Below are 25,689 nucleotides of genomic sequence, written 5' to 3'. Positions count from 1 at the left end.
ACAAGATAGCAAAGGCAGACAGTGGCTCCTGACACAGAGCTAGTGCGTATTTCCACCAGAGGCAAATTATGTGATCCCTGTTTCAGAAACTCCCCCTTGAAAGCCTATGAAAGGAAATGTGCTACATAAATAAATGATCATCAAAGGAAAGATTTGCTTCTAAAATACAACCTGTATGTACATGGTGATGTAGGCATGTAATACCTTCTGAGTCATGCCCACAAAGCTGCCCCATCTCCTGACATGACTAATGCACCTTTCCCCAATCCTTATGTGAAGCTACATTATGGTTTTGGCAGTTAAACTGATTGATATTTGGCTTTATCATTTTAATACTTCTATAAAATACCTGTTTAACCTGTTCTAATCTGTTGGTGTGTAGGAGTTGAAATGGTTTCCAATAAGTGAACTGAAATGCTTCTCTTGATTTATTACCTAAGGTTGGAAGGAAGAGGAATTTAGTTCAATATATAATAGTATTTATTTGAATAGGTTGTATAAAAATATAACTGAAAATCAGCCAGTGTGTCATAGTATTGGTATTTCACTCAGGCAGAAATTTGCCCCTGTAGAAATTTGCATGGCTTTAAGTCTGAATTCTGCCACCTTGCACTAACTGGCATTTTGTAGTACTACCAGTATTAGTCTTCCTGCCAAAAAAACCTTTTGAACTGATCTTTTGTTCTTTTTTTTTCAATTATTTTAATGTTTATTTTGAAGAGAGAGAGACAGAGTGCGAGTGGAGGAGGGGCAGAGAGAGAGAGAGAGAGAGAAAGAGAGAGAGAGATACAGAATCCAAAGCAGACTCCAGGTTCTGAACTGTCATCACAGAGCCTGAAGTGGGGCTCAAACCCCCCCAACCACCTGAGCCAAAGTCAGACGCTTAACCAACTGAGTCACCCAAGCACCCCGTGATCTTTTGTTAGTAATTGTTCTAAAAATATGCTAGAGCTCAATTTTCACAAGAGGAATTGGCTTTATAATGTTGGAGGGTGGTGGGCTTACTGTTTTTGTTTGTTTGTTTTGTTTGTTTGAAGTTTATGTGCGGATATTATTTGCGACTCTAGGTTTTTTGAAGGTGTGCCCTACTCTTCATCTCAGAAAAAAAAATGGTCCCCAAATATAATCAGGGGCCACACCCAAAAACAAATTCTAAGTGCTTCAAGCTTCTATGAAGAAAATATAAATGGAAAATACAAATATTAAAAGTGTGGTTTTTTCCAATAAAACCCTCTAAACTCTCACCTTCCTATTCTGATGTTTACCTATTATAGAGCACACTTCCCAATATAGACCTTTAGCTACCAAAGAGATAAATTTAGCTTGATTTCTATTTACCTTATAAATATTTAGACTTTAGATGAGTCAGGTTCAACAATTTTTAAATAAAAAGTTTCTACGATTTCAGAAAGTGTGAAAATTCTGTGTAATAGTTGAGAAATGTTATTTGCTAAAAAACAGGCTGATCACATTATCTCTTTTCTCATTCGAGAATTAAATGAGCTAGCCTGGTCTTCTTACTGAATAAGGATTCTATTATTTGAGAGTTACATGTATGCTTATTATCTGATTAAAATAAGCAGCTAAATTCTAACCTTTTAAAATAAAGATGCAAAAATTCACAGACAAATCAGTTCATATAATTTTTCTGTGCCACACTGAATTTTGGGTTGATAAATGTAATAGATTATATTTATACATACATGGATATTTACTATAAAAATATAGAAGTCTACTATTTTCTGGAACTCTAATATTTAATTATTTATTTGTTTGTTTATTTTTTATTTGAGAGAGAGAGAGCACAAGTCAGGGAGAGAGACAGGGGAGAAAGAGAATTTTAAGCAGGCTCCACGCTCAGCCCAGAGCTTGACATGGGGCTTGATCCCACGACCCTGGGATCATGACCTGAGCCAAAATCAAGAGTTGGATGCTCAACCAACTGAGCCACCCAGGCGCCCCTGGAACTCTAATATTTAATGTTTCAGCAAAAGCAAGGAAGTAAGCCAGATCTTTTTTTTTTCTGAATTACTTGAAGCAATTCCTCTTAATGTATTTATATTAGAACTAAATATATATTTCTAATGTGCCTTCTAAAGTCTGAACAGATGATTTCTTTCATCTGAACTGTTGAAGATAATGAAGCCATTTTTGCAGTAGTAAATCTCTTCTTTGCTAGTATTTGTCCACCAGTAATGAGCAAGTTAGACTCAGCATTTGTTAAAAAATTCCACTTTCTCTTAAGCATATGAGTTATGTTATTGAATCTGGAATTAATATTACTGAAGTAGTCACATTTAATCCATTGTGGAAACAAGAATAAGAATAAATGTAACTGATCATTTCCTTGGTTCTTCCAAAACTATATTGGCAATACACTTAAAAACTGAGTTGCCGAATGCTTAGACACACAACTGTTCATCCAATAAACATTTATTGAGCAGCTTCCGTTCATGAATTTGTTCCTTTATTTGTCCTGCAAATACTTTTCTGAGTACCTACTATGTATCAGTCATTGTGTTGGACACCAGAATGTGTCCGGGAAGAAGACCCGGTTGGCTTCTGCCTGCATGGAGCTGGCAGTCTAATATAGGGAGAGTCACCACTGTGAGACAAGTGTGCATGTGATGAATGTCATAAAAGACCAGGGAAAATTGAAATGAGCATTTATAATAGGTGTGCCTGATCTGAAAGGCAAAGACGAAAGATTCTCATAAGGAAGTCACAGGTAAGCTAAGAAGTGAAGAAATATTAAGAGTCAATGTTAGGTCACAAGAGTGAAAGAGAGAAGACAGAACATTCCAGATGAGAAACTAGTTAGGCTTCCACCTCCTGAATCCTGAGTGATGGTGTAGCATACAAGAGGTAGAGCAAAGTGAGGAACAGCGTAAGATGAGGGCTCCAAGAGCTAGTCAAGAGGTTGATGGGGCAGGAATCATGTGGGCTTTATATTTGATTCCAAGTCCAACAGGAAGCCAGAGAAAGGTGTTTGGTGGGAGTTTCTGAGAAAAACAATCTTGGAGTATGGAGGACAATGTGAAGGGAGGCAAGCATAGAAATACAGAGACTGTTCTGAGTCATTACAGGAGTCTGAGCAATGGCTTGGACCAGGGACGGAGCTGTGAAGATTGAGGGATGGGATAGATTCTAGATAATTAGAATACAGACTCAGTAGGACCTGGCTATTACCATAGATATGAGGATAGAGATAGTGTCCTAGATTTCTGGCTTGGGAAACTGGGAGGATGGTGGATTTTTGAGGAAGCTGGACAAGGAAGACAAATTCAGGGAAAGTCAGATGAACTCACTTTGAGCATGTTGCTTTTAAGGTGCCTGTGAGACACTCAATTGTTGATGACAACTAAGCATTTGAAAACATGATCTGGGGCTCAGAAAAGAGGTCTGAGTTGGAGATATAAATTTCAGATTTGCTTTTATGGATGGTAATTGAAGACATGTGAGTATCTGAGATTGTCTAACGAGAATGTGCATAGAGTGAGAAGGCTAGAAATCACACGACAGAGATCTGAGAAACTCCACTACCTAAGGGTCAAAAAGGAGAGGAGCAACTGAGAAAGGGTAGTCTGGGTCAAAAAAGAAAACCAAGAGAGAAGCCTACAGAAAAGAGAGTTTAGAGGAGAAAATTGATCCACAGTGTTGAATTCTGAGAGGTCAATTCAGGTATATGCTGTATAGGAGAAATTATACTGAGTGCTCTGAGGACTACAAAGATGACAAGGCATAAACCTTCCCCTTAAAGAGCTAACTAACCAGTGGGGGTTGGGGGGGGAGGGATGGGCATATAATTAACCTCCAAACAGAGTAGAATACAGACGTGCTTATTGGGTTAGATGCAGGTACTTGGAGAATAAGGAAAAATTGACATTATTGTCCAAGTACAAATTTGTCTTAAAATGTTTATTTATTTTTAATTTTTTAAACATTTTACTTATTTTTGAGAGACAGAGAGAGACAGAATGCAACTGGTGGAGAGGAAGAGAAAGAGGGAGACCCAGAATCCGAAGCAGGTTCCAGTCTCAGAGCTGTCAGCACAGGGCCCGACGCGGGGCTTGAACTCACGCCCGAACCGTGAGATCATGACCTGAGTCGAAGTCAGATGCTTAACTGACTTAGCCACCCCGGCACCCCCTATTTTGCTTTATATGTGTCATTTTTCTGGCACAGAGCAGCTGCATATGACAAAGAAGAAATATTTTCCTGTTCAGGAATCAGAGTTTTTGACCCTGGCCCAATAACTCAGGCACATATTAGCTTATTCAGGGAAGAGTTTCAGAATCTGTTTCTTCTGTAGTTGGCTTTGCCCCGTCCCGGTCACTTCATAGAGATCCAGGAATTTGGCCTTAAAAGATTGGACCTTAAGGCAAAGGAAGATATTGTTCTTTCCTCTTCAGGGTGACAAAATAGCCCATCTGTTAAAATGTTCAGCAATAGCTGGGACAAATGTCAGAGACATTTAGTAATTGAAAATTAGAGATAATTTGCACACATCATAATTCAGTTATTACTTCAATCGTGATTATTTTAAAGTTGTTCTCAAATATTTACACATTTCATATGTATATCTCTTAATTTAATATAATATTTAAAGTTCAAATTTAACCTTTCAAAAGAAAGAAATCAAAGTTCTTTTTAGTAAAGTATTATTTTAGCAATTTTCGTTAAACAAGTATCTCTCTTACTAATTTAACATTCGTTTTCATTTGTGTTCACATTTGTTTTAGCAAAATTTCTGGTAGCTAAGCATATTTTGTTTGTTTATTTGCTCTTATTGTTGTTTGTTTTATGAATACCTTTTCTATGTGAATAAGATATTTTTGTAATCTTTCTTTAATACTTTTTAATATCATACTAGAAAATGCCTCATGCTTAAGAGCAATGGTTACATTTCATTAAAACAATTTGATTTAGAATATTCACTAATTAACTAGAATTTCTCTTTATTTTAATGATGAATTGATGAAGCTTTCCAGACTGTAATTAAAATTCCCAATTTAATTCAAATGCTTTGCGAGACTTTGTCTTGACCTTACTTTGATTTTATCTTATCCTCGCGTGTAGTAGGCAAAAGGCCTTTTGATAACCCTGCCGGTATTTTAAGATGCTCTCCTGGGGTTGCCTGGGTGGCTCAGTCCATTGAGTGCCAGACTTTGGCTCAGGTCATGACTCAGGGTTGGTGACTTTGAGCCCTGCATGGAGCTCACTACTGTCAGCGTAGAGCTCGCTTCAGATCCTCTGTCTCCCTCTCTGTGCCCCTCTGCTGCTCGTGCCCTCTCTCTCAAAAATAAATAAACATTAAAAAAAAATGTTCTTCTGGTCCATAGTCTTCCTCTTCACCTTCTTCAGCATGTCACTAGAGTTATTACAGTAATCTGAAAATATTTAAAGCTTTAAAAGGAACCTAAAAAAAACCAGTTGTCTTGAGCATAATGAATTCATATAAACTATACAAATTTCAAACAAATTGGATAAGCCTTTATGTTTATTAATGTATGTAGTGAATCAAGTGGTAGTTCCATACATTGTGATGAGAGAACACATGTTAGGTGGCATTTAAGTTTCTTTTGACATGAAAAAAAAAACAGGAATTAAAATGTATTTTTTTTCTAATATATTCTAGGAGAGTATCCTTTTTGTTTCTCTGGGAAATTTGTTATTGACATTTCAGAGTATCTGTCATGAGAGTTTATATATATCAGCTTTCTTAGTGCTTTTAAATTTAATCCCCAGCAATTTTGTCATCAACAAATAGCCATATTCATAACAACCCACTTTGGGTTTAATTCACATGTCAGAGATTCAACACATGTGGTTTCCTTTGGGCTGCACTGTTTTTGACTCAATATATAAAAAGCTGAAGGAATGCAGGTGCCAGACATTCAGCTTCATTCACGGAAAGATGCTAGAGAGAGCCAGAGGACTGGGGAAGCAGGGCAAAACAGCATGTATGGGATGATCTGATTTTTGCTTAAAAAAAGGTGGGGGGTTGATTTCTTTCTTCTTTCTATGTGTTTATACATTCATGTGATAGGGCAGTGACGTTGGAGGTGATCTTTTTCAACCATCTCTATATTTTCTTTGCCCTTGAGTTATTTTTACAAAACATAATCTGTTAAAAAATATACATATTATTTTCATTTTAGGGCAAGATGATATACTCACTTACTGGGGTGGTGGCATGGGGATTCTATTCTATCCCAAATTTGAAGATTTAATTATAAAGAACAATTTTGAGCAAGATGCAGCCTGTATTATTTTCTTCTTATGTTTGTAACCGTTAAAAAATAACTAACGTAACCCTGAGTTCTATTGTATTTTTGAGTCTTTAAATAAGACACTCAAATCGATTCTGCATATTGGTTTTACAGATTTTACTTTTCAGATTGCAGATTTGAGAGTGCATGCTTTCTTCCACAAATATGAATGAAATTTCTAGAGTATTCATTGGTGTGTGTAGAATATCATTTTCAAAACTAAGCTTTCCCTTCCACACACAGAAATTTTAGAATATTCTTGTCAGAATATCCCTAAAGTAATCTAATGGATTCCGCTCACTCTTTTCATACTTCTGTGTCTTTTCCTCCACTCTTTCTTATCTTTTTTTCTCACTGTTGCTCTTGAGCATTCCTAGGAAACACTTGGATAGAATGGAAAGAAATTCAAGTTAGACAACTTGGACTTGACTCATGTCTCTGCCACTTACCAAGTGAATTACCTTGAGTATCAATTAACCTTTCATGTAATTGTCTCAGCTTCCTCATCTGCAAAGCAGGGATAATAGCACTGCCTTAAATGCCTCATTGCGTGGTTGTAAGGATCAAATTATAGGATATATGTACACTATAAAGTAGTGTACAAGAAAAAGATATTCCTATGATTATTAGTATTATTTTTAGTAGGTTTAGGAAGGCTGTTAATAAAGATCATATATTATGTTTTGGCTGTCTTTATCTCAGACCACAGAAAACAGACCATGGAGAATCTTGAAAATTAAGGTTTTAGAAACATAGATAGAAGGTCACAAATGTCTGGATAATAAAGTAACAGCAAGGTTGGAGGGAAATATGAAATATGTAAATATTAACACAAGTGTGGGTATGAGAAATTGAGTTGCACCCGAACTGTTTCCATGTATATATTCCCCTTTGACTGTGGAAATTGCAGAGACAAGTCTTTTTTAGTTTATCTCAAAAGTCCCACGTTACACAATTTATGACTTTCTCTGTGTCTTAATTTGTAAAAGAGAGTTAATAATATCTAACTACAGGATATTATGTGGGTATTGCTCTGTGGTTTTAAAGAAGGACTTACAACCAGTTGAATAGATCCAATTGAACAAATATCAATTAGTGACTATGTGTAAGATGTTGCACTTGGCAGCGACAGAACCTCCTAAAACATAAGATGTCATCCTTGGAAAAATACACATTCTGAAAGGTAGATGATATAGGTCAATAAATATAATTCCAGGTAAAAAATCCAGGTGCCTATGGGGGTATAAATAAAATGCCATGGCCTTCAGAGGAAGGAGGAATCCACTGTGTCAACGTCCAAAAGTTTTATAGGAAGGTGTGTGATATTGATGTGAGTAGTTTGGGATGAATGTCCTATAGAGTTATCATAGTGGCGCTTGACATGAGCCTCAAAGGATTGTAATAAAGAGAATGAAGGGAGAGTCCATTTATTTACTCATTAGAAATTCACTGTGAGCATATTGTTGGTCATACCTTGTGCAAGGAGATGAGAATATGATGATGAAGAGACCACACATGAGCTCTCAGTAGGGAGTAAGACCAGGGGGAGGTGAACATAAAGCACCCCATTCAGTTTGGTGGGAGATACAAAGAGAGAGGTTGGGCTCAAGTGTCCTAGGAATAAGGACATGTTCAAGGGGACACAGCATGACTAGTTGAATATGAAAAGGCATTTTTTCAAGTTCATTTATTTAGAGAGAGAGAGAGCGAGCAAGTGGGGGAGGAGCAGAGAGAGAGAGGGAGAGAGAGAGAGAAAATCCAACCATTCTCTGCACTGTCAATGCGTGGAGCCCAGTATGGGGCTCGAACTCACAAACCAACTGTGAGACCATGACCTGAGCCGAAATCAAGAGTTGAATGCTTAACCGATTGAGCCACCCAGGTTGCCCCCAGAAAGGCATTTTTGAACATAGGGATGAAATATACAGGGACAGGTTTTGAAAGTTTAATCTGACAGCAGAGTTCAGAATGGAATGAGGTGATTTTTAATGCCCAGGTACATATTGAGAATTTATGTGGGTGTAAAACATTTTATGCATATTCTTTAATCATCACAGTGGTACTTAGAGGTAGGTGTTATAATTCTAATTTTAAAGATGAAGCAACTGAAGCTCAGAAAAACAAAATGACTTACTCAAAGCCATGGAGTTGATAAGTGGCTGTACTAGAATTTCAACCTGTGTTGAGTCCCAGGTCTGTGATCTTGAACTCTGCCCTAAACTGAATAGCAGGGAGAAAGGAAGTGAGCAGATAGAACCCAATCATCACCCTTGACCCTCAGCACTGATCGTGTGCTGTCACTCCATCATGTTCACTCATTTTCACAATAGGGATTTGGTGAGAAACCATGCGTTTCATTCAGACATTATTCGTTGATTCATTCCTTCAACAAATCTTTGTTACGTGAAATGTAGTACTAGGGGGTTAGGTACAAGATAAAGGAGACAAACATGGAGGCCAAGCGTTTATGGGATATTGTTGAGCCTGGGAGTAGTTTGGTACAGCTGCCTGATAGGGTCATCCTATTGGTGATGACAGAGGTAAGTTCCAGAGAGATAATAAAGGGCTGGATCATGAAGAGCTCCTCACCCTTTTGGAAAAATGAAACATATCCATTACTAGTGGGAGTGTAAATTTAGCGACGTCTTTAAACAGTTGATTACAAATGGTGTGAAATCATCCTACCATTTGATTTCATACCTATGACACTCTGAGAAATTTCATTGAAGGAAATAATTTGAAATGTAGACATACACTTGTGCACAAATGTATTCATTGAAGCTTTATTTACAATACTAAATTTTAGAAACACCTAAATGCTTAGAAAAAAGGGATAATTCAGCCAATTATAGTGCTTCAATATGAGTGTGATATGATTGTGGTGTATAACCACTATACTATAAAGTTGTTCCTCATTGTTTGTGGATCCCATATTTTCAAATTGGCCTATTCAGTAACAATTATCTGCAACCCCAAAATCAACACTCACAGCAATTTATAGTCATTCACTAACATGCAGAAAGTAACAAAAAATTTGAGTTACTGGAAATCCATGTTCTCAGCTGAGTTATAAGCAAGGCAGTGTTCTGCCTTTTCACGTATTAAGTAACATGTCTTTAAATAGAAACACACATAACACAAAGTTATGTATTGATCAGTTGGTGAAACTCTTGTGACCAGAGGTTCACAGGAATCTAACCCTGTATCTCCCCTAGGAACAATGCTCCAATATTCTCTAATTCAGTGTTAACAGCAACTTCATAGAACATAATTAGCTCAAATGATGACTGTGTGTGTCATTATTTGTGCATATGTATATATGTATACACAGCATATGTGGGTATATAGACACAGACACACATTATTCAAATATTAACTAATTATATATACCTTTTGCATTATAAAATAGTAATTTTCTAATCATGTTTTGTGATATTTTCCATGGCCTCCTTCCCAGTTCTGAACAAAAGAAAATTGGAAACCCTTACATATGGGATCTGCTTTGTTTTAACAACATACTAATTTCATAAAGAAAGAATAATGCAACTAAATAGTAATGAATTTAGAGATTTAATTCTCCTGGAGATGATCAGGGTGGGTATAGCTAGAAGACTCTTGTTTGATATTATGTTAGAAGAAGCCAAGAGCTGGAGTCATAAGTTCCCCCTGCGAGAAAGGCTGAGACACAGGTCACCTCCTAAGATCAGCCTCCTTTAACCTGACATTCCTCTGGAAATTAGCTCAGCCTTTGCTGATGTCACAAAGTTGAGTTGATGAATATCTCAACTCTAAAGTTGTTTGTATCTCTTGGACAAAGTCCATGTGAGAAGGGTGATTTCCCAAAGGGATAATTTGTAGTATTTTAAAGATAGCCAAGAGAAAAATCATTTTTGCTTTGGTGAATGAATATCGAAGGCCTCTAAAAGATTGACAAAAAATAAAATCAGCCGACTGGGATAAAGCCAAGAAAACACACATAGACACAATTTATGATGGCGGCACATCAAACACAAGGCATACTCTATGGCAACAAGAGTAATCAAAGGATTCCTTCAAGTTCCCACCACATGAGCACAGATAGCAGAAGAAGATTCAGTGAGTTCTTCTAGCCATTTGCTTAGGACTCTTTATTCTTGTTTATCTAAGCAGCAAATATTGTAATGTCGGTTACACGGCAGGATCAGGATGGCCTGGTTTGGATTAACAATGAAGAATCTTGACAATGAAACCACACAGTTTAGGAGGAGTTCACAGTAGGTCTGTGCACCATATAGCTCACAGAAATAAAATAAACTGACTTCCTTTTTATCCCCTCTTTTATGGGAGTGCACCAGTTTGGAGGCAGAATTTAAGGAAGCTTCCTTCTGGGAGCAGATATCTAAGGGGGGATTCCCTCTGTCATTTCTATTCAAAGTATTAGCATAATTCCTCAAGCACAGACTCTCTAAGATACCTTGAGTTATTTATTAATATTTAAAGAGGTTATTTGGCATGAGGCATGGAGTATAATTCTTAAAAGGAGCTGACAGCAGAATACATTTGTTAACTAGAAAGACATGTCTAAACTTTGCCAAAAGAAATACTGTATGCAACAAGCACTCTTGATGAGGAGGGTTGTTTTCTCTCTCTCTCTCTTTCTTTCTCTCTCTCTCCCTCCCTGTGTGTGTGTGTGTGTGTGTGTGTGTGTGTGTGAATTTTTTTGTTCTTCAATTTCCACTTACACACCTCATCCCTGGGTCTTGGACCCATACTTGAATGGAATACTAATAATAAGGGAAAGAAATACTTGCAGTGGCCATGAAGTCTTATCATCTATCTGCTCCTGGGGCAATCTTTTCTTCTAGGTTAGAATTTAATAGTAGACCACCCCTACTGTCCTCTCATCTAACTTGTTTATATTTTGTTCATTTTCTTCATTTTAACGAGGTGATGAATAAATGCACTTTACAAGGAAAAAGGGACTGTCAGGGCTGGAGACTGGAGTCCTCTGTTCATTCATACTCTAGGTAAGGTACAAACAGGCAGAATGCAAATCTGTCTGTCAGGAATCACACATTTGCCCCAGAGCTGGGAGAACACAGTTAAGTGAAGGTAGTTAATTTTTGCTCCCAGCTGGTCCATTTCTGGGCCTCTGCAGAAGGGGAGTTAAAGCACTGGTTACTGATTTGTTTCTTTCCCAGACCATTGATTAATCCACTTTAACTTGTTCCTGCAAGCTTCATAATACCAAGATTTTGTGCAGGCCATGTAAAGGTTGAAGTGTGGCAATAGCAAATAAATATAAATCAATATATTGACTATATTATCAGTTATACTCTGTACAATTGTTTGAAAATGCCCTGCCTGAGAGCTCTCCGACCTACCAAGATTAAACATAAAGTATAATGTGTCGGGATTCATGCTTGGCTGACAAAACTATAAAAATAAAAGCAAGGAAATGATTATATAAAAATGAGGACTGAAGTTGAAGAGGGAATGGCCGCAGTTAGCGTGGGGGCCCACGGAAGGGCTCCTGGGTGGCTAGCAAAGTTTAGTATCTTGACCTAGGTGGTGAGTATAATGTAGGCGTTAATTTATAATAATTCACTAAGTGCTTTGAAAAGGTTCAGTAAAGTTTAGGATAGTTGCCGCCATTGGTGGGGAAAAGGGAGGCCCAGAGAGGTGCTTCTCTGTGGTTGGTGTGGGAATGTTTCTCGACCAGAAGACTGGATACATGAGTTTCTCCAGTTTGTGAAGCTTCTTCCAGCTGATTGCTTCTGTACACCCGTCTATTTGGAAACTCTACTTCAAACAAAGTGTAAAAATTCAAAACCATACTTCTCGGGAGACTAAAACATTTGAGATTTCACCCCGTTTCTACCTCCAGTAAAACTCCTAATGATTAAAAAAAAAAGTCCCTCCAGTATTCCTGAACCTTTCAGTGGAAAAGTCTATCCAACTACCAACAATACAAACTTTGAGGGGATCAGAGTGGAGGGAGGAATTTTAGAAGGTGGACTTGGAGAAAAACAGTTTATCTAGGGAATGCCGTAAGCCTTCCCGAGGCTTCAACTTTCTATAAATAGAAAACAACATTGAAAACTTAAGGCAGCAGGTCAAGGTCAAAATAAATATATAGTAGCTCCTCAAACTTTGACCTTGTATGTGTTAGGATAACCAAACAGCACTCAATGAAAGCGTTTTGATTTGTTTTTCAGTTTGCTGATAGAATTTTTCTTTCTACTAGGCTGTAAGGTCCTGTTAGGAGTGAAGCCAACAGAGACATTTTGGTAGCTGAATTAATTTTTTTTTCATCTGTTGAGGACGCTCTTCCCTGAAAGTCAGAGTCCATTTGGGATGTAATCTAATCTTTTTAATAGCTGATAAACGGAAATGAATAGCTTCTTGGATGCAGCAGAGGTGGAGCAGGTTTGAACAGCTGGCACTCTCCTTTTTTTACATGTCCATGCAAAGATAAACAGCTCTTCTAAAATATGGTATTGCTGGAGAATCAAGCAAGCAGATTAGAAACGATGCTCTGATTTTTTTTTTCCTCCAGCATTTTGCCTGATGTTTTTGAAAATAGGTTTGTAAAAACACAGGAATGATTTTGAAAACCCCAATTAAAAAAAAAAAAGACAGCTAGAATGCCATGCTAAAGGTGAAGTTAGTGGATGCAAATACTGTTGGAATGATAATAATAAAGGGTGTGGGAGGACTTTCCCTGGCGTCATGAAAATTAACGTGGGCAGATTGCCTTTAATCGTCACCTAAACTGACAAAAAAAAAAAAAAAAAAGTCAAGGATTTCTGAGTGACAAGAAGGTGCTCTTTTTCTGAACCAGGATTACCATGTAGTTCCTCAAGAAAAGTCCGGGTGAAGGTAAAGGAAATACAGTTTAGTGTAACATCCCTTAATTATTTACAGATGTTTATGAAACTCCTAATTGTCTCATCTGTTCAGCCAGGGAAAAAGCATAAATGGAAAAGCAGGGATCGTATCCCTCTGTCTGCTATCAATTAAATCATCAAAACAAAATTATCATTCAAATTACAATGTATCATTTCACTTTTAGAATGTATGGGGGAAATCCATCTATGAAACAGAAATCTGTAAACCATCAAAGCAACAAAGCAACATTAAAGTTCAATGAGCAGTTTGTTCATGCATGTTTTAATCTAGTTAAAAAATGGAAACCATGTTCACGTGGTCAAAATAACACTTGCGTCAAAGGAGTCTTTGAGGTTCAATCCAGTGAGACAGGCAAACGATTTTTGTGAAACCCCAAAATATTTTCAAGAGAGAAAGGGCTCCCTAGAGATCTGAATACGGTGGCATTAGTGGAATTTTAATGTGGGAAAGTATCTAGCAATAAGGCAAGCTTGTTAGAGGGGGAAAATATCAAATGTTCAACTTCTAAATGTGTTCTTTTCAATGATTATGTAATTGAGAACTGTTTTTTATTTTCTATTAATACTTACATTCTATTGTTTCCTATCATGCATATGCTTAAACTTGCTTTGTATTAAGTTCTGTGTTATTGTGTCGTGCCATGTTAAAGTAATTATCTGTCTCTGCAAAAGAGATTTATTACCTTCATGAATCTGACCATACACACATCTTAAATAAATTAATGAACTGACAAACAAAGAGCGCCCCATCATTCTAAGTAGCTGACAACATTTAAAAAGCAGTCACATTGCAGTGCAAACGTTTTAAAGAGATGGGCACTTTTGGAGGAATAAAGGAAATTATTTTGTGAGTAGTCTTTTCGGCAAGTATCCTAACTGGATCTAAAAACTTATCAAAGTTTAGTGCCATAGCTGCATTTTTCTAGACTATTGTTTTGTTAGAGTATCTTGAGTTATTTTCCACCAAAGACGTCGCCCTGGTTTCTGAAGAGGCAGTTCTCTGGATTGGCTTAGTAACTTTATCCAAAACATACTGACTAGTCTGATTTAGTAACTTAAGACCAGGTGTGTGGATTTTATTAAAGATGAAAAGCAAATTATTTATTTATAAACTTATTTGTGTATTTATGTATATATTTTTTAATAAGTGTTGTATTTTTAATCTGACATATAAATGTTGATTAATACTCAAGACTGCCAAATTATTTCTCACTCCCCTAAAGGATAGAAATAGGGTCCATTTCACCTTGTTTATCCATATTGTTCTCCAGAATTTTAAATAAGTAATTGCAAGAGCAAAATAAAATTGAAAATTCTTGACTGAAGAATTATTTTAACCTGATTTTGCCATAATTGAAATAGAGGCAGATTTACACAGAATTTTCTATGAGCCAGATTACTGCTACGCTACTTTTCCTTCACACAGCTCATGAGGGTATTGTTTTCTTATGACATTTTAGGTCAATAAAATGGAAACAAACAAACATTTGGCAAATCACAGGCAGTCTCATTTCTGTGTTTAAGAATCATCCCAAGAAGCAGAAATGGCGTTCACCTCTGGGACTCATGGATCACAAATTTTAAAAAGTTACTAGGACAAGTGTGCTCTGCTAGGTTTTATATCTGAGCAATTCCCAAACATTCATTTTTACGGCTTGACAATTAATTTTTTTCCTCATGACGAAGGCTCTTAGGAAAGATTTGGAAAACTTGATTCCAACATCTAAAGAAAATGTCCCTAAAAACAGTAGTTCCTCCAGCACGCGAATGCCTTTACTGTTGTGATTTCCTGAGGATGGCAAAAGTATGTTTAACCTGCCAGACTATGTGTGAGGATTTTAAAATCTAATTTGTGTAACGACTTAATAGATCACACCCACATTTCAGAGACTAGTATTCTAGTAACAAAACACTGACATTCTCCTGCTGAAGTATACATCCTACCTCTCCCTGACCGCTTCATACAACTTGAAAGCTTTTGCTTCAATACATTGTCAACGCATTTCTGATGCACTACCGGTGGATTTATGTTGTTTTTCTTTTCCTTAAAATTCAAGATTAAATACTGGACCATGAACTTGAAAAACGAAAAACAGCATTCTATAGATTTGATTTAAAAGGACAATTTGCCTAATGACATTGAAAATATTCATTGCTAAATATACCTGTTACATCTTCCTATGTGTCTGTGACACTAGCTCTTGAAGAATAAATTTCTCATGTTTTCTATGCGTTAAAACAGAAGTAAATATTGCTTGCAATTAGGATGTACTACCAGAGTTCCTCCCTGGTCCATGTATTTTATCATTATCAATCATACATCCTCATGACTACCCTCATCATCATTGCTGAAATTTTCTAAGTACCTGTTGCGAGCAGCACCTGATGCTAAGTGCTTTATGCACATCATTCCATTTGTCTTTCTGGCTCTTCCGGGAAAATGTCCTAAACCAGCAACTGAGCAACGATGTCTTAATGGGAAGGTGTCCCTTTGTGGGAGGATTTCACCTAAAATGTGTCAACACGTTGAATGTTCCTATTTGAGCCAATGGAGAAAATATCTTACTAACTCATTTTCTCTGTTCTTTCTAGTGCCCAGTAAAAAAATAAATGCTGGGGGGGGGGGGTGGTGTGGGGGTATATGTGAAAATAACTGCCTTTGAAGAAGGTAGAAGAGTGATCTGTATTTAGAACGGAGGGGATCAGATTATTTTTAAATATGACATTTATTTATTTGCATTATAACCTTCTCCTTACATGTAGAAAAATGCAATTTATTGCGAATGCTATGTATTTGTGGTTTTGTTTTTTTTTTTTTGCAAATGCTATTTTAAATGAACACTCAACAACTGTAATACTCCCAATAATTTAAACCTACACAAAACTGCATATTCTGGGGCCTGTTTTAGAATCGCCATACATTTTCATTCCTGACTATAAGTTGTTTCTTTAAAAAGGAAATACTCCAATGTCAGCAATATTTTCTTTAAACTGTGTGCATTTCTACGTTGATTCTGTTGTGTAACTTTAGGAGAAAGACAGCACCTGAAAAACATTCAAACCTCATTTTATCTTTCATGCCATTTGATACTATTCCATACTTCTAGGAATTCACTTTTGTTTTTTATGTCCTTTCACAGAGGAAATAATGTTGAGTTGAGTTGGGCTTAATTTAACCCTTCTGCAAAAAAAAAAAAAAATAGAGCTTTTTAATCCTTCCCAATTCAACTTTTTAAAATGTTGATTTACTATATCTTGGGTAACTTAAAAGTGGCAACTTACAGACAAAATTTTATGACTGAGGATAGTTTCTTTTTGTTGTTGTTACTAAACTCTCCTGATAGAAATCTCAGTACAAATAATTTTCTAAGAATCCTTTTTTTCCTTCTTCCTTGTTTCATTTTTCTCCACTTTTTTTGTCTCCTAATGTCACTTCATAAATATTCTTGGATAAAAGGTACCAGGTAGGGGCAAAGATGCTTTCATGAAACTCCTCCACCAGAGTGAGGTGGGTGAACGTTACTTAGTTCACATGTCAGGGAAGAGGGTCATTCTAGAAGTAAGTTGCCTGTGGCACGAGTGCATACAAACATCCTAACCTCCCTCAGGCAGTTGCCATTTCAACACCCCACGAAGAATGTTTTCCAATAAGTCCAGCTTTGCCAGGACCCTTTCAATGTATAACTTTATTTGAATATCCTTTGGATAGAAAGGAGCATTGTTTTCAGTTTTCAAAGAGCTCAGAATAAATATAAATACTCTGAGTGTCCTTCAACAACATCATAATCCTGACACGTATGAGAATCGAAACTCCATGTGAACAACTAATTTTAAAGGGGTTGTCATTAGGAACATGTTTTTCCTTTGTGAAAGTTTAGAGTGGGTCAAACATGCTTATTTGACTCTTACAATGCAGTAAGAATCTTTCAAAGAAAACATGCCATCTACAGAAGGAAAGGGCAAGAAAAGCTTTTTCTTGAAGCCAGAGAAGATCCTTTGGAGGGGGCGGTCCTCACCCATTCAAAAGAATGCAGGTGTGGAGAATTAAAGACTGTTTCACCTAGAAAATTAGAGGCACTAAATCCTTAAATTGTAGGAGCAAATTATATAATGTATTTTTTTTCTATCTCAAAAAAAAGCGTATTTAAGTCAGAAATTAATGTAAACTATTCAGTAGAAACTGGTTTGGTTTATGTTTGTGACACATTTAATCATTCTGCTAAGAATATCACCTATTTGTTACAACAACTGAAAAAGCCCAGAAATGTGTTAACTCAGAGGGAAAATTGGCCATCACAGCTACTTAATAAAGGTCATTTTTCCATAAACTAAGCTATTTACCTTTGTGTTTTCTCATAGAGAGAAGCTTTTCAAACCAGCTGAATTTGCCTACATGCAAACAGCTCTGAGAAGAAAATAGTTATTTTTTGAAAAGGGAAATTCAGTCTGGCTGTAGAGAAGCAAGTGTAGCATATTTTTTTCCTTCTTCTAATCTTTCCACAGGTCATCAATCATGAATTTTCCCTGGTATGTTGCCGAAGCAGGGAGTGAACTGTGCAGCCGGAGACCTACCAATAGGAGGGTCTCGGTACCTGCACATTTTAGTAAGTCATCTAAACACAGCCAGAAGGAAACCCAAACTTTGTTTTTTTTTTACCTCATCTGTGATTGTAGCTGACATCAGACGTTTGGGCTGAATGTATTATGTATTTCAAATAAGACTCCCGCATATTAAAAATGAGATGACATAGTTGAAAATTAATGCCATTAATAAATTCATACATTCACAAAATTAATTTGTGTTCTGGCAGTTGCTGTAAGTTGTATTTTTCAGCCCTTTTTCGAATACGTATCTCAATCCCATTGAATGAACTCTTGCTTTAACTAGTGTGTTTTCCACGTGTTCCTATGTCTTCTTCTCTTTTCACAATATTTGGCATGTGTGAATATGAGTTAGTTCATCAAAGTAGTATCACTTTGGCAGGGAGTGTGATATACTTTTTCATATTTTCAGAAGATAAAAAATTCACATATTTATCTAATGTCCATGAGGAAAATGTGCTACAAAGAAAGACAAGACTTAAAAGCAGCTGCTTTCTGATTAATTTCTTAAATCATCCTCTGCCACTGTTTCTGAAAGTGGTCCAATGCTTCAAGCTTATGCTGTAGTTTTCCACTAAAACCGTGATGGCATATTTATATTTTGCCTTCAAGAGGCTTATGCCCTTTTAAAGGTGGAAAGTGGAAATTTTAAATATTTTCAGTTTAACTCAGCAAACAATTACTGAAGATTTATTATATGCAAGCACTGTCCTAGACACTGTGGATCTCGAAAGTGACCAAAAGATTGCCCTTCACCTTAAGGAGCTTATGATACAGAAATGGGAAATAAACACATGGAAAGAAATATGCAGGAACATATGGGGAATACGTAATCAGGAGACTTCCTGATGAAAGGGTCACCGAAGATGAGGCTTGTTTTATTGGTGCATTAAAATCTGTGAGATGCTGTGGGATGTGTCCGGAGAGGTTGAGGGGTGCTAGATCTTTCTTTAGAGGACCTTGTGAACCATATGAAGAAGCAAGAATTTTCTCCAGTGCCTGAGAGAGAAGGATGTTAAGCAGCAGACCTGATTAGTTTTCCAGCTCATTCTAGAGCCAATGTAAAGGGAGGCTGTTTGAGAGGACAAATACGGAGGTGACAAGATCAGTGAGAAGATGATTCCAAAGTGTAGTCTGCAGACAGCAGCATGGGCAGAACCTGGGAGCTGAATCTCAGACCCCACCCAACCCTGCTGAATCAGAATTTGTTTTATCAAGTTCCTGTGGTCATTCATGTGTCTATTGAAGTTTGGGAAGCACTGATCTAAGCTGAGTGAGACTAGGCAATGGGTTAGATTTTGAGAGGTATCGAGCCTAGGCCTGAAGGGGTAAAAGGCATTGCAGGGGTCTTGTAGTTGCTAACACAGCAGTGAGCCACAGGCATTAATGTGAATGATCTCATTTGGATTCAAGGACCGGAGACACGTAAGCTGAAACACATTACAAAGCAAATGCAGAGTGAGGAACAGGTGACAAGAGGAAGATATGGGAAATGATACTTTTGATTTTTAGCAAAGCAAACTGTGAGAGAACTGGGAAATTCAGAGGGAAATGTCCATCGGGAGTTTGGATTTACATAGTTGGGTATCTGAGGAAAGGTCGGGGTAGAGATAAAGATATGGGAGCCATCAGTCTATTTTTGGTTATTTAAATCATGATAGGAGAACATGATCACATGGGGAAAATAGGTTGACTTAGAAGAGTAAAGGGATGCAGAATCCCTGAGAACAACACTGGTTGAGAGAAAGAGACTAAGAAAGAGCAGTCGAAGATACCAGAAGACATCCAGGAGCTAAGAGAAGGGAGTTTTAGGAGAGTGTGTTCAACAAATTCCAATGCAGCAGGGTTCCAGAAAGATTTATGTCTGCTAGATTTGGCAATCGTTCCAGTTCGAAAGCTGGAATATTAATTTCTTAAGACTCAAATTCACAGAGTTCTGCTAGCTAGCTCATATTACTTTTATAAGTGAAATAGAAATCATTATTGAGCCTGAGTTGAAAATGCAGTCTATACTGGTGGTTTTAACCAGTATTTCATTTTCTGTCTGGCATTGAAAACTGTATGAGGTTTCAGTGGTATTCCCTAAGATGAGCACCTGAAGAATCCAGGTGCAATGTAGCACGGTAGCCCTAAAATCCCCTGGGGCGTAAGTCATACTCTGAAGGTTAATTTCCTGGCAGATCAGCTGGCCGTGCGGGATTAGTTGTAGGTTGTGTGAGCCTGGGATGGGATTTAGAGTCAGGCAGCTCTGTGGTCAAAATCCATTTATGTCTATTAGTAGCTATGCCATTTTCTCTCAATCTCATTTTGCTCATCTATAAAATGGGACTAACAATGTCTGTGGAGTCACTGAATTATATACACACACACACACATACGTATGTGTGTGTATGTGTATGTATGTAGGGTGTGTGTTTGTGTGTGTGTGATAGAGAGGAGAGAAATGAACTGCAATACAGTAGACTCAATAATCCAGCCTTTCCCACCCCTATATGATCATACTTACCTTGTGACTATTACCAAAAAAGTAAGTATAATTAAAAAATAACTTACCTCACCTTGAAATTATTTAGAAAATTATAGTTTGGATGATTATTAGGGAAGCCACATACTACTTTGGAAAAATTACAAATATTAACACTTTAGAGATCTGGATGGAAATCAGCTTCATAACTAATTAGCTAAGCAATTGTCATTTATCTCACATATATGTAGCACATCCATTATAGATCAAGTTCTTTGGTAGGAAGGACAGAATATAAATTCCACGAGGGAAGGGAGTTTTTTGGTTTCATTAATTGCTATAGCTTAGCACATAGTAAGAACACTCAAATATCTACATTTACCTGAGTTTTTAAGAATTTTATGATGTTTTTAAATGTTTCTTCCTTTTTGAGAGAGAGAGAGGCAGAGAGAGAGGGAGACACAGAATCCGAAGCAGGTTCCAGGCTCTGAGCTGTCAGCACAGAGCCGGACACGGGGCTCGAGCCTATGAACTGTGAGATCATGACCTGAGCCAAAGTCGGACACTTAACTGACTGAGCCACCCAGTAGCCCCTAGAATTTTAAATTTACATTGTAGATCTTAATTATTGTAGATCTCAATCTTCTCATCTGTAAAATGGCATCCAGGGTCCTTTCTTGCTTGAAGACTCTTATAATTTTACTGTCATTGATGAAATTAAAGAGATAGAAAACTGTGTGTATAAGTCAGTAGGAATAATCAAATTTCCCGTATAGCTCATATAAATTTTTATTAGGTTAGTGGGACTAGGCTGCCATTAATAGTCCAGGTAGTAATAGATTTTTACTGATCAGTAGACTCACTGAACATTCAACATTTATTTATGTACACCTTCCACGTGCTGAGCACTGCAAAGTGGTGAACAAAGTTGATACAGGCTTTGCCCTCACGGGATATTTGGTTCATGTGCTCTTTATTTTCCCGTACCCAGTGGCATTAAATGTGAGATGGCTAGCTGGGATTTAGCCTCCAGTTTGTAACCATGGTACAGAATGAATTAAACTAGTCTATGCTAAAGTTAGTCCCATTCCACTGAATGTTACCAAAAGGCAGCGGTTTGCAAAAGGTGAATTAATACTAGAATCATTTCTTCTTAACAACTGCAGTTGTCTGGGATAAACAAAATAGATGAAAGTCTTCCAGTGTAGCATCAGCAACCTGACCAAGTAGGGAGAAAGTATGCAGGCAAGCAGAGAAGGAAAAAGAGAAGTAAATAAAACCACACAGAGGTAGGATCATAAGGGCGGTGAAAGAGCAAGGGTAACATAAGTCACGTTGACAGCCTCCTTGGACGGAGGCTGATCTAGAAGAATGTCTTTGCAAGCAACGGGTTTAAATCCCATGGGCTGCTGGTGAATGTTTAGTTGTATTTCCTGGTGTCTGGTGATAACCACTTACATACATCCCAGGAAGATATTCATCACTATGTATATAAGCCTTTCCATAATTTATCAGCCCCCCCTTTATTTTATAGATGGTGTTTCATTATATGTTTAGAAATACCATCTTCTACCTATCCCTGCTGGCTATGTTACTATTTGTTTAATTTTGTCACACTACGATAATTTTTAAAAGTGTTCTTAAAAACATTTTTTTTCTAATTTTGAATCATGATTCCACCTTCCTATTTCTACATATTTTCCATTTTTAGAGTCATAATTGTGGAGTAAATGGCATTTAATCTGTATAGATTTTCCCCTTGGAAGATGTTCACGGAAATTCTTTAACCTGAGAAATTAGTATTAATGATATTACTCTTGTTTTTGATATACTGACATGTTGTGTGTTTTCAATTTATCTTTAATTAAGTTTTTCAACTACTTTGTCTGAAAATACACTGTTTTGGCAGATGTTTATATACAAAAATAAAGTCGCATTTCTCTGAAACATTAGCACTTTTATGGTGTAACTCAAAATGTTTTTATATGTATGGTTGAAAAAGTGATATAGTGCAAGTGCCTATTTGCATGCATAGCTGCTAATTAGTGTTTCCTGAGACTGAATGTACTACATAAATGTGTACATATTGACATGTATTTAGGATAGGCAAACCTATGCAAATAAATCTATTTAACCATATGTTAAGCAATCAATACATATCGGCTCCTAAATACTAAAAAGGAAAACCCCAAATGCCCTGTTATTAGTTTACAAAGCCTTTTAAGGACCTCAAAACACTCGTTCTTCTTTACCCCTGGATCATTAAATTTGAAGGCCACATATTTTACGGGGCTGTGTGTCCTTAATTGTCTTCATAGAACTTTCACTAAGCCATTATAAAGCCTTCAAAAAGTTTAGGAATATGATTTTTCCTGCCTCACAAGATTTTCTGAAGAGGGAACTTTCAAACATGTAGAGTATAAACCACAAAAAGGAGCATATTTGCTAGTAAAGTTGGAAAACGTAACTTGATTTTGAATCAAGTTTTATTCTTCTGTTTGAAAATAAAGTCTTCTGATTTCTTTAGCTTTAGAAGTAATATCGAAGGAAACCATTTTTAGAGATCCTCACATCATTTGGAAGAAACAATATACAATTTAGATTTCATCATGGGTTTGTTCCACATGCTAGCTCTTTCAATGATTTTCTATTTCAGGGAGCTGCCGATTGCCTTAACTTAGGAAAAATCCCTCGACACCAATTAATATTATTAAGACTTTTCATTATTAATGATCAGAATGCTAAAAATAAAAGTAGGTTTTTGTTTCGTTAATGTTACTATTTGGCTTCAGAATGTGAGCAAGGAAGGGTTATATTCACTGCGTAGGAAAGATGTTGTAATGTTAACAGGCAACAAAGAATAAGCAGAACTACTCGACTTCATTTTTTTCCCCCAACTTTTCTATCAAGGAGCATGATCTTCAAACTGGAAAGGTTAGAACAAACATCGTTAAGAGGGAATTGAATTCCAGAATAGATGAGGAGATAGTAGAAAAATACCTAGCACTTCAAATGAGTTCAAGTCTTCTTAGGAATAACATCCCATGGTGCTGAAAGAATTTGCAGATGCCATGATGAAACCAGTGTCAGTAATCTTTAAGAAATAATGGACAACAGGAGAGGTGCCAGGCTAGAGATGTGAAAATATCCCAATTCTCTAAAAGGGGAAAGCAAATTGCATCAACTACATGATAGCCAACTTGTTGTCAGCCCCCAGTCAAATTCAAGATTATGTAATCAGATAGATGGTTCATAAGTAAGTAGGGGGAAAAATGCAGTAATTACTAGAAGTCGTCATGGGTAGCCTAAAAATGAATACAGCAGTTCCCCCTTTATCTGGGGGAAACGTTCAGAGCCCCCAGTGGATGCCTGAAACCGTAGATATACCAAACCCTATATATATCATGTTTTTTTTTCCTGTACATACTTACCTCTTATAAAGTTTAATTTATAAATTAGGCACACTAAGAGGTTAACAACAATAACTAATAATAAAATAGAACAACTCTAACAACATGCTGTAATAAAAGTTATGTGAATGTGGTGTCACTCTCTCTCTCTGTATCTCTCTCTCTCTCCCTCTTTCTCTCTCTCTCTCTCTCAAAATATCTTACTGATCCGTACTTACCCTTCTTGTAACGATGTGAGATAGTAAACTCTCTGTGTGATAAGATGCAGTGAGGTGAAGGATGTAGGCATTGTGACATAACAGTAGGCGACTACTGAGCTTCTGACAATAAGTCAGGGGGAGGACCATCTGCTTCCAGAGCGTGGGGATAACTGAACCTGTGGAAAGGGACACCACAGATAAGGTGGTGGAGGCACAAATCTATTGCCAAACTAACCTGATTTCTGAATTTCATGATGAATCACTGTTACCTGAAATGGTTGTCAAAAACCATAACATTAACACAAGGTAGGATGGCATTTTAGGTGCTAACTTCATTGACTAGTTTAGGATACATGAAAATTTATGTATCAAGAGCCATGTGAAAAGGACTTGCGGTTTTTCATTGCCAGCACGCTCCATGTTGTATGACAGTTATATGACAACTGTGCTAAAAGGGTGACAACATCATCCAGTCTATTAACTTAAGGTGAAGGAAAATAGTATTCCCATTGCAACTCGTTAGAGCTCATCTTGACACTTCTTGTTTCCAATTTGGGGGCACCGACATTTGGAGGATATTGTCAAATGGAAGCCTGTGCGAACAAGAGTGGCAAAGCTGAGGAAGGGCACTTCAATCCCAGTAGCAAACCACTGAGGGACTTAAAACCAAAAGATTGAAAGAGTTGTTTTCAATGATATTAGAAGTACATGGTAATAAATAGATTATCTCGAGAAGATTCAGAGTCTGTAGGCAGGAACAATTGGTGGATGTTGCAGGAAACCAGGGAAGAGGTTTCTTTCAATTAGAAATACCAAAAATGAATCTGCCTATCTTATGAAGCAATCATTTTCCTGTCTCTGGGAGTGTTCACATAGAGACCAAATAGAACAAAGGGATTTCTACATTGCTTGGGCAACTGGTCAAGTTTTTAGATTCCTTTCAATTCAATGATTATTTGACTCTAAACATTTCTAACTACTATTTAATATTCTTTGGAGAGCCCCGCTCCTCCACAAAAAAAGCAAAAGAAAGGAAAACAAAATATCTTAAACGGTCTCTAAATATTTAGAAAACGTTTATTGAATAGAGTAGTTTTCATTGCCATGAAGAAATGTGTTCAGATGTCATCATACAATAAATCCCAGAAAAAGCTTTATTTTAACTTTCTTCTTTGGCATAGACACAACGTTTATGTCATCTTAACGATGCATATATATTTTGCCATTTTATCTGATTTGTTGTTATAAAAGAAACATGTTTAAATTGTATACTTACACAAGCTCAGCATCATTTTCTCTTTAGTGATTTAGTTAAATATAGATTCCAAGATCCAGAAGTGAACAACTGGTTGACGATTCTCAGCCTTTTGTGCTAAAAATTTATAACCCAGTAAGTAAAAATTCCCAACCAGAGAAGACTGACTACATCTACAGTTCCGAATAGGATGGAAATAATTTGATGATGTGAAAAATATAACCATGTTTATTCTCAGTTTCCATGAGCTACTCAAATTCAGCCTACGGGGTAAGATACTTCTTCACAAGTGGCATACCTATAAAATTTGGGATTCCTAACTGAGGAAATTCACATGTCAGTTAAAGGTGAAATCTTTGAAATGTATCTTCAAATCAACAAACCATGTGCAAAAACAGAAACGGTCTCTAAAAGAGAGTACCCTCTTAAAAAATGCTAGTACCACGGTGCATATTTCAGAGGGAATGGGGAATTTTAAGATATGGAGGAAGAGTAAGTTATTAGTTAGAAAGATGCAAAGGTTTTCCTTCGAAATGAAAGAGAAATCTGTTCTATTGTGCGTTACAAATCTTGCTCACTATACCATAAGAATTTAA

Source organism: Lynx rufus, unplaced genomic scaffold (genome assembly GCF_022079265.1).
Source record: "Lynx rufus isolate CCGP_SWC_20201006 ecotype Redwood Valley unplaced genomic scaffold, mLynRuf1.p SCAF_12, whole genome shotgun sequence".
Lineage (NCBI taxonomy): Eukaryota > Metazoa > Chordata > Mammalia > Carnivora > Felidae > Lynx > Lynx rufus.
This window is presented reverse-complemented; position numbering follows the sequence as displayed.